Here is a 10,989-nt window from a genome sequence, read left to right on the forward strand (position 1 = left end):
GCTATTCTGTCTGAGAATTCTAAATGCGTAAATAGAAGTCACAGTACATACCCAGATGAATAGAGTTTTTATTCATTTGGAAGTTTTAGTACTGCAGTGAAATCTTGAAATGCAATGTTTAATAGTACAATTTGAATAATACAACTTAAAATAGTACATTTGCTTCTGTAGTAGATTATGTATGTGAAGTAGCCTACAGACACCTCACAGTGAATGCCTCACACAACCCCTGGGACTTTGTGTCTGTATTACATTTTATTATCTCATTGTGTTGTTGTGTTGAGATGCATTATTTTCAGTTTTATTTGCTCTTTGTGAGTGACAAACTCCTCCTGGAGCAGATTGGGTGTAAATCATTCAAGGTTTAAAATTAAGTAGCACAATGGCTGTACTCCCTGCCCACATTAAGTAAGTTCCTATGCAACAGCCTGTCACACAAGGATACTTGTATTTTAATTAGTAGTTATAGCAACACATCTCCTGATAAGACACTGATCTGGTGAGGAATGCCACAATGGCTGCTCTGCCTAAGTAAATGGTGATTATAATAATAGTGATATTAATGCAGACTGAGTGTAATCCAGTGCTTTGTTCTTAATGGGGTGGATAATAGCCAAGTTTCCTTTGCTAAGAGGATTATTTTTGTTTCAGCAAATTAGACTATTAATCATCTTCTTTGGTGTACTGTGGAAGAGAGCTGAGTGAGTTTTTCCCTTAAGTCTGAATATGATCTGGGTCAGAAAACAGCGGGAGCTTAAAGTTTGGCACAAAAACTTGGTAAGACAAGTAAAAGATGGTGTGTGTTAAAGAAGTCACAACCTCACTGTCCCAATACACAGAACTCCAATAATGTTGTGGAAAATGTAACTTATTGTCCCCTTAGAATTATAAGGTTCAATAAGCATTTGGGAAGTTCTGAGATATAAATTCTGACCACTTGTAGAACACAATATAATCTGGAAATTGGGTTTTGCTCATATAAACTTACAAATATTGCTAAAACATGATCTAAATATACAGAAGGTATTCAGAAACAAGAATATATAACTACATCTTAACAAGAACATCAGATAGAACCTTAAAGAGGATGATCTAGTGCCTCAGTTGTGTATTCAGTTAAAAGTGCTGTACTGTTACTTCACAACAATAGAATGTTATTAAATAAGATTAAACCTACATTACCGGTAGATTGCCTGCTCTACACAAAGTACACGGAAAACAATGTACTATTATCTAGTTACATGATATTTCTTAATCGTTCAAAACTTTGGATCCAAATTTCCAACAAACTCTTTTAAAAATATGAAAAAATTGATACACTCGTTTTATAGGTAAAAAAAGAAACATAAAATTCTTGCACATTTCTACAGTGGAATTGCCTGTTTTTCTCGAATCCAGGTCATTTCAGGGTGAACTGAAATCATCAACAACAACAAATCCTCCGAGTGCAACATGGATTTTCTGTCATAACCATTGTCAAAATACACACTGAACAGGAGAGCATCTAAGGTATGAGCGCTCAGATACATCGCTATAGGTTTGATTGGAAAATGTATCTCTGTTAAGCACTTTATAATGTCACTTATGTCATTTTATTTTAGTTTAGATACTGAAAATAATTATTTCCTCCACCAAACAAAACTAGTGCCTTGTTTTTGCAGATTCCATAGTGTGATAAGAGTTTTGTGGCATTTGCCCATAAACCAGAAAATTGTTTGAATCCAGCAGTTCTAGCAATAACCCTGTATTATTGTGGGATTAGTCCACACATATGCGCACATATTTCATACTTTTATATAGATTTGAATGCATCTTATTCTTGTCTACAGCTTGATGAAATACGACAGATTATCAGGGGTGACATTTAACATGTGTTACATAAAAAGGGAAAACAGTTGAAACCATGAAACTGTACTTTTGTACTTGTCAAAATCAAACCACTTCATAGTCTCATTCCTCTGTGGCTCTCAGGAAAAATATGTACCTTGCCAAAACAACTTTCCTTTGATTCATTGCACTGCCCCTCTTAAACATATATAGAACCAAATCTATAGTATATATACTGGAAGAAATAGAGTCTCCAAAGATATTCTTGTGTTGCTAAAATAAGGAATACGGACAATAACAAAATCCATGTTGCTAGGTGTACAGACATACAACATGCAAACAAAAAGAACTGTTTTGGATAAGCATTTCCAACACAACTGATGTTTCTATTACTAATAATAAAAGTCATTACTGTTGATAACTAATGAAACGACTACAGCCCCACTGAGCAAAATTCAAGATAACACTGTCTGCAAGGTAACCCAAAAGAACAATTTCTAACTTTATGGTCAAAAGCAAAACACAGCCCTTTATATAAAGTAAATTGACAATTGCAATAGTACCTAAAGATGGTGAAAGATGTGAAAATAAGGTTTAATAAGAGTTTTCATCAAACATAAGTAAATAAGCAAATTCTCTTAAAATGTTTGTATTTAATGAAGTGATCATGTGAATCCCAACGCAGTAATCACAACCGCTCTCTTTGGGACGCCCTCCTTTACATGCTACGACCTTCTCTCCACCTTGTACTCATAATAATGTATTCATGTAGGTAGATTAGTACAATAGGAAAAAAGTGACTTGAACAGGAATGACCAGACAGACGGTTTCCTTAACATCTGCTAAGTGGATTTTTGACTTGGTTTGACTTGGTAGCTGGTGGCAGCATTAATCCGACATGAATTATTTAAGGTGAATGCCAGAGGCGTGCTGCTGGAAAGACAGATACTCTGGCTGCTAACATGATCGTACACTTCTCCCAGACACACCAGCCACCAGCCAACTCATGCATTCACAAGCAGTGGGCAAAAGTCAGGGCATTCCTAAGCATTTAAAGATTATCCTCTGTCACATATTGGCTTCTATTGGGGCTTTCTGACTCTGTAAGATTTATTGACTATAGACCAACTTGTTCTTTTTCATTCAACGCTAAACAGGGAAGGAATTGCGAAAACTGGTGTTCCTGCAATCCCCATCATTTTCAATTTGAACAGAACAGCACAGGTAGGCAGTTACGGCGTCGGAGGCAGATGTAAAAGGCTGTAATAAGGCTGTAGATGGGTTTAGAGCCATTTGATTTTCCATTATTTAAGTCAAAAGATATTACTCTTCTATATTTGAAGCTGCCTGTGTAACATCTGGTGGAGGGTTCTTCCTCATCTCTATTTGGATGCCATGGTTCGCTCTGTGTAACTGTTCTGGTGTGTGTGTGTGTGGGGGGGGGGGGGGGGGGTTCTGCTTGTCTCTATGGGGATGTCATAGTTTGCCTGAAATGTTAATATCTTGAAAAAACATGTGTTCTTACCATGCTTTGCTTCTTTGGACCTGTAACTTGGTTTACTGGCATCACCTGCTTGTCTTTGTGGCAATAGATAAGTTGAGTACCCGTTTATACTTGCCAGGATTCAGGTTTTTCTGTGTTTTCTGTGCTGTCTCCCCCCTCCCTCATTTTTCTGTGGCTGGAGTTGGGCAGAGACTCTGGCACCACCCACTACACACCTGCAGCCAATCAGCAATTAAGCCTATACATCTTGAGTACAAAGGGGCTGCTCATTTCTACACACGCTGCCAGATCGTCAGTGTATCCTCTGTGGTGTAGTTCTGTTTGGCCCAGTCTGCTTTTTGGTTCTGCTCGTAGTACTTAGTTTGCTTTTCTTGTTTGTTTTTTTTTGTTTTTTTTATCAGATTCAACCAGCAACCAGCTCTTGCATTTTCTGTTCAACTTTTACTCTGCATCTTTGATTCCCCAGTCGTTATGACAATACTACACTTTAATTAGCCTTAATCAAGCATGGACAAAGGTTTAATACATATTTACAAATAGTTTATTAAGGAGGATTCAGGTTACTGTGCCTTAAATATAGTTAATAGTTTATCTAGGATCCAGAATACACACTTCAATACTTTAGGAAGATGTGCGTTTGGTCACCTGAGAATCTCCCCATTTTCAAATGGGCATAACTGACAGGTGAATTAGCAAATCAGGTACAGGCACGGTCCATCTGTGTCACAAAAAAAATAAAGGGAAAATATCACAATGGGCTGAAAAAGATTGTGGATTTCTGTAGAATCAATCAGCGAAGCACTAAACTCTGTAACTCTGAGGTGAGAGAAATTTGATTTTATTTGTAAATCAGGTGATTAATGAGCTCCTTCGTTTCACATGTGTCACTAAAATAAATGAATCTAATAGTATGATCATGTTTGGGGCGTGGGGACCAGACTGATGTCAGTCTGTATCAAAAATACAGAGAGGGATCATTCTGGATTTGACAGGGAAATTATTATTAAGTTATTGATAAGTTTAACAGCATTCCAGGCAAAGCAGCATCTCCATGGAGACAAGCCACTGGCGGACCTTCCACCAGAAAAGTTACTTATTGCGCCTTTAAGTGTATTATTTAGTAACATAGCACAGCCAACCAATACACACTACAGTATTTGTGAGCATGAAGAGCAGAGATCAGGCCAGGCCAGATGTGCTCCTCTTATGATGTGTGTGGCTGCTGGGTGGATGACACATAATCTGTCCTTCTGTCAATTTTGCACTTCGTGTTCAAAAGCCCACAGACTAATAACAAAATATTATTGAAGTTATGCTAACTGCAGGGCCTGTTCAGAGGTGGAAAAATACCTGAGAACCACAGAATTAGTTTCCCTATGCCTGAAGGAGAGGCACTTTAGTGGTGTATTTTGTTGTTGTCAGTTCTTTGTGGACATAAAAAGTGACTTACATTGACTTTGACAATGTCACTATTCTTTTTCACTGTCAATCCTGCCCCAGGTCTGACCGGCAATATAAACAGATAACTCTTGATTTAAGTGGAGGCGTCGAGGGCAATAGAAGATTCTATATTATATTATGACAGACTGTATTAAGTCATGGTCTATTTTCTTGTCATTTTTGAAATAAAACTAAGCAATGATTTATTACATCAGTTTATCCCATGGGAACTTTTTAACAATACAGAGACAATATGTTCTAGTAATTCATCATAGCTAGACAGATAAATGCTCTTAAATGTTTGAATAAAGATGTCTTTGTCTGTGCATAGTAAGTAAATCACTCTTCAATATTATATAGCTGGTATGTTGTCTTGTAGCCTACCATGTAATTATGCACTCAACACTAGTAGTAGTAGTAGTAGTAACTGTACTTTCTAAAACACATGTGGCATAATTTCTCCTTTTCCTAACTTGCAGTCTTTCTAAGCTGACATGTGACAGGGTTAAGAACAGTTTTGCTTATGAAGCCGCTGCATTTTAATAGATGTGATTTAGCCAGTTTGACAAGGCTTATTCATCACACAAATTAAACAGGAAGTACAGTCATGCTTTGAGAAGTTCATGACATTTTCTATATTGCAAAATCTGTGAAAACTAATTGAAGCATTGTAAAAAGTAATTAAAATGTTATTTATATATTTATTCCCTAGACGTCCTGTGTAACTATATAAAACATTATATAGAAAATATCATAGTTTCTACAGAAGATTGACAGTCAGAATATAGATAATAATGGGTTGACTTCCCTATAGGAGGCAGTAGGCAAGACCCAAGAGGACACGGGGTTATGAGAGAAGAGGATGCAGACTGTTTTGTCTGGTAAACACTTCTCAAAATAAAATCTATGCATTGTTCAATTTGTTTATTTCATTCTCGGAGAAAAACACTGGACTTCCTATATGTGCTCATCAAAGTGGGCATGCTCCACATACGTAACTTCTCACGACACACCAGAGGAGGCCTATCCTGTTATTGTTGGGAAGACAAAATGCTGACTTTAAAGAAAAACTACAGTAGTCAGTCCAAAGGTTTCTGTAATGAATCATGGCAATGTGGTCTCGACGCCCAAAATGTCAACTGTGAATGCAATAACAACTAATAGCTTCTAGCAGCTCAACTCAGATATGTGTCAGACTGGTGTGATACCACTTAGCTTGACTTGTTTACGCTCACCATCTCCTTTTAACAAGCCTCCCAGAATGTCTGCACAACCTAAATCAATCTCCAGACCTGGGGTACAAAATAAGTGCTGTAAGTGACTGAAGAAGAGTAGGTAGTATTTTTAAAGGAAACTATGAGCTACTTTGCACTCAAGTATCAACTAAACTTTAATAAAGGGCTGTCAGTGTAATCCCTCATTCATCCAGGAGCAGTTCATAGTCCAACGTAGTCATCCGAACTAATATTTTGACTTGATTCCAGATTCTTTAAAGGAACACTTGCACTTATATATCTCTATGGACAAAAGCAAGTTATTTCAGGATTTCTGAGTAATAAAAATATGCAACTGAATAAAGAGATATATTTTTATTTTTTAGTGCACACAGTAGTAGAACTTGTATTGTATTTATAGTTGTTGTATTGGAATTGAGGAATAGTAGTAATAATAGATTAGATCCATAGACTGAATAAAGAGGCGGACTATGGGAGTATGACATCACCCACAGTGTTCGGCTCCGGCCAAATTAGGCTCATCGAGGTTGGCAATTAAAGGGAAGAATTTGAAGACGAGTTCCATATTTGGAATTCCAGCCATGAGGATTATAACAACCAAAGAGCCAATCTGGAGCGAGGCTGTTGAAGGTATCGGCCCTTCCCACCTGCACCTGCACTGGTTTAGCGGGAAAGAAGGTGCCTGATTTGTCTGTTATTAATGGTTTTGGTAAAGTAACTACTTTTTTATATGCTGACTTTTACTTAGAGTATATTAGCACTACTTATATCGCTGTACACGATATAGCTGGTCTGTTTTACTACTTAATATGTACAGAACACATCTCTGATCCTATGTAGAAGCCTCATCCTGCACCCTGTGGAGTGACAATCCCCTTTCTTTACCTCTGCTCGGAAACTTCTCTCACAAGTGGAAATCCAAATGTTTGACATGCAAAGTGGTTGTCTCCTTTTTCATCCGGGCCTTGGGGATCACCTCACATCTAATTTCATCAGTCAATACCAAGACCAGAATATATGGGGAACACGAAATAGCACGGGAGAGGGTTAGGGTGTTCTACATGACCCTGCTCTGAATGTATTCCAGTCATTCATTCCACAGGGGTCCGAATAGAGTGGGGAACGCATTCTTGAGAACACTCCAGAGCTGTTATAAAATAGTGGTCAGTCTTTTGTAGGAAATGGAAATGTTGCGCTGACACAGTGTTGGCTTTTAATGAACACATTTATCATGAGGAGCAGGTCGCCATGGAGTTTCCAGATCTGTCCTTGCCACTAGCAGCAACAAGTGCCTTTTCAAGTCCACATGACAGGTTTGACTACTCATTTCACATAGTTAAAATACTTCAGTTTAAGAGTTTACTAAAGACATTGACAATTTCTTTCAAGCTTTATGGGCAGCAGATAGTAATAATTCCCTAACTGTTACCAAGCAACCACACCTGTAAACAAGGACCTTGTATAAATTATAAAATAAATAAAAAATAAATAAATTATAAATAGTTATGATTAGACTAATAAAAATAACAAAAAACAATTACTTTATTTTGGTAAATAAAGATTTAAACTGTCAGAAAAATGTGTTCCTGTGTTGAAGTAGACATTCATCCATTTTAGAATTCACCACTACTGTATTTTTATATATTTCATCTCAACGTTTTTTCCACAATCTGCCACTCAGATGTAAAGCGATAAATATTACCAAAGGTACTATCCCACTGAACCAAGAAACAATATGAAAAAAACAGTCATATGCACTTATAATATTCGCTGTCTGAAAGTTTTCTTATCCTTGCTTTGTTTTCTCTGTATACAACACAACTCAATACAGTATGATTGGATGTTTTCAGGTGTAGAATGGTGCAATTATTTATTTTCTCTTGAGATTCCACACATCAGTTTGCAAGAAATTTCCTATTGATTTTTCAAAGATTTTACTCCTTATACCCCAGATGCCCGTCCTTATGTATGCAATCCCCTGGTCTGGCACAAAAAAGTTATGACCACAAATGCTCTATGGTTACATACTGTGGCATTTTCTAAGCCAGAGTATGTAACTTTTTAAGCCTAGAGGAGGGCCTCCTCTATTTGGTGACTTGTTTCTTCTAGAAAGTTGCATATTGTGCCTTTATATATATAGTCAGGACAGTATGGACATATGTTATTAAGCTGTGTGCTGTAAGTAAACATTTCTTATTAATGGTACTTTCCATGCTGTGCATTTGTGGAGAGGAGAGAGTCTCTTTATTTTATGTGCTAAAGCAGCACAGAGCAGCAGGGATGTGATAGATTGAGTTGAACCAGGGACGTCAGGGCTGTTCTGGTACATGTACTGAGACTTAAAGAGACTGACGCCTATTCATCATTGTGACAGGGGCTGGCAGAGTTGAATCCGTCTACATATTTCCCGTGTATCTCCTCCTTCAACAACATTAATATCAGAGGAACCCAGGAGCACCACTTTTCCACATCTAATCGCTCTCACTTCCACCCCATTTCCATGACACCGAGCCTTTCACCACAAGGACTTCTCTCCGAGTTGTCGTCTTAATTTGCTTTTTTCATGGCAAAAGGGAAAGTTGGCCTTCTCTCTCCTCTATCACTTAAATCTCTTAAGCCTCAACGTTCGCGTGTTTCCATCCTTTGATCCGTGCTCTAAGGCCTTCTGCCCTTCCATTGGTACACCTAGCACACTAACCTCCATCAGTGCCAGCATAATGATTCTAATGACTTTGTAGTGTTTTACGAATGAACAACAGCCTCTTCTTAAGTTGACTCGAAAGTTTATTATCGTGGTATTGACCTCAAACCACAGGCAGAGATGAATGGCACTGGCAAATGAGACACAGAGTGTTGTGACATAATGAAATGTTACACCATAAAGTACTGTTTAAAGCTCTCTATATCATTGGCTTATACAAACAGGGTGCTGGGTTAGCATGCATTCTGCTTCAGATGCAGTGAGGTAGTGTGCCCAAATTCCACTAATTGAAACTGATGAATAAACACCCAAACATCTTTTTGAAATGTTGATGAGCAAGTTTGTGCTCTATCTGTATAGCTTCATCCAGATTTGAACCATTCGGTTTTCTGCCCAGTGGAGTGAAAGGGAAAACTTTTGAAAGGGAGAACTTTTGAACTATTCAGCCTGACAGTGGCCCATGAGGGTCATCTTATAACCAACCTGCTCTCATATTGTTATTGTTATTTGCGGTCATGCTCACCTTACCATATTATGACTTGTAGTGGCAGCTGAATAATCAGAATAGCTGCCATGTTCCCATTCATTTGCCCCAGGGCAAGTGTGACTGTGGAGGCAGAAAAGACGTTTTCCACCATCAAGGATATCTGAGGAATCAATGAATGAGGCATCTAATATGATCGATAGCCTTGAATAGATCAGATTACTCCTGTGTTGTATTTTGAGATGCATCATCACGTGCTGTCTTTTAAATGTGGGCTTGTTTTTAAATGAGGAAATATCATAAACATTTATATGTCATTCGCATCTGTTTATGTGTCATTTCATTGCCAACAGTGCTGCCAAGAAATCCTAGCATTTACTCATTGGTTCACAATATATTTTTAGTGGCTTCAAATTCAGTCATTGTTTACATCTTACATTTGGTCTAATATTTCAAATGGGACAGTCCTCTGAGCGTGCCAAGTTGTGGCATTTGAGATCTGAGCCTGGAGGACACTAGACAGGAAGGTGAGCCATAACAGTGTAATGTAATATATATACACTTGACGTCTGCTGTGCAGTTTCAATCTCACGATATGAAGTGTTAGCGGATGATGTCATGCTTTCAAAAGATCAAAATACCTTTATGCCAGGTCAGGTTGTATCTATGAAACTTTCAAAACAATTTACAAAAACATGTAAATTACGACTACGAGTTGTAAGAAATGTGGACCTAATGCAGACGGTGAGGTCATATCTGGAGAAGATTTGATTATGTTCTTGTCATTTATCTCTCTCTCTCTATTGGAGGATGTATTTTGGATGATAACTCTGAATATTCTTTCTAAAAATACACCTATGTCAAAACACACCATGCGATGTCTTTGTTTTTCCCCAACAAAAGCTCAAATCCAGTGCCAAATATGTGGAACTGCGTGATGTTGTGGAAAGCCAATAAGAAATTAGTATTTGGTCTCCAAAGTTATTTCATATAGCCTAGTTATCGATTCTACAGTGAATAAATGAATGTATTGGTGATTATTATTGATTAGCACAACTGTTGTAATATATTGTGTAACTGTTCATTCATTTTGTATACAGATGTACCGCTTTTGCCTTATCAAGAGTTCAGTTTTTCACCAATGGCAAACTCATTTTATTTCATTCTATTGTGACTTAATTTATCTGTCAGCACAACTATTAAAACACTCCTGTTCTTGGTTTCATGGCTGAAAGACAGAAAAGAAAAAAATAACATTGACAATACTCTTTAAGGGTGTAGTAAATGTGATTAAACGTCACGTTTAGTAAACTTGTCCTACTTGGAGTTTTGCTTTGTTTCAATTCACACGTTTAATACACAAACCCTGCAGATTTAGGCTGAGTTCTTCTCTCAAACAGAAAACACTCTGTTCCACCTTGTGATGTCAAGTGGCAATACAGGAAGTGCTAAACTGTGTTTTTAAACTCCATACACCTTCACTAGAATCATTTGAATAATTTCAACCCTTGATTCTCTACTGAGCAAAAGGTAAAAAGCAGATGTTAACTTGAAAACTACGGCTTCATGACATCACAAGGTGGAACAAAGCATTTTGAGCTTGGCAGAAACAAACAGACAATCAAGGATTATTCAAACATGTGCGAATGAAACAAAACTCCAGGCATGTTTTTGAGGTGGTAATAACATTATAACATAGCTTAAAGCTCACAAGAGTCAGGTTTGCTGAATATAGGACCTTTAAGTAAATGATTATAATTGTACTTCTTCATCCACCTATTAGCTGAGCAGTTGAAAA

Source organism: Periophthalmus magnuspinnatus, chromosome 5 (assembly GCF_009829125.3).
Source record: "Periophthalmus magnuspinnatus isolate fPerMag1 chromosome 5, fPerMag1.2.pri, whole genome shotgun sequence".
Taxonomy (NCBI): Eukaryota; Metazoa; Chordata; class Actinopteri; order Gobiiformes; family Gobiidae; genus Periophthalmus; species Periophthalmus magnuspinnatus.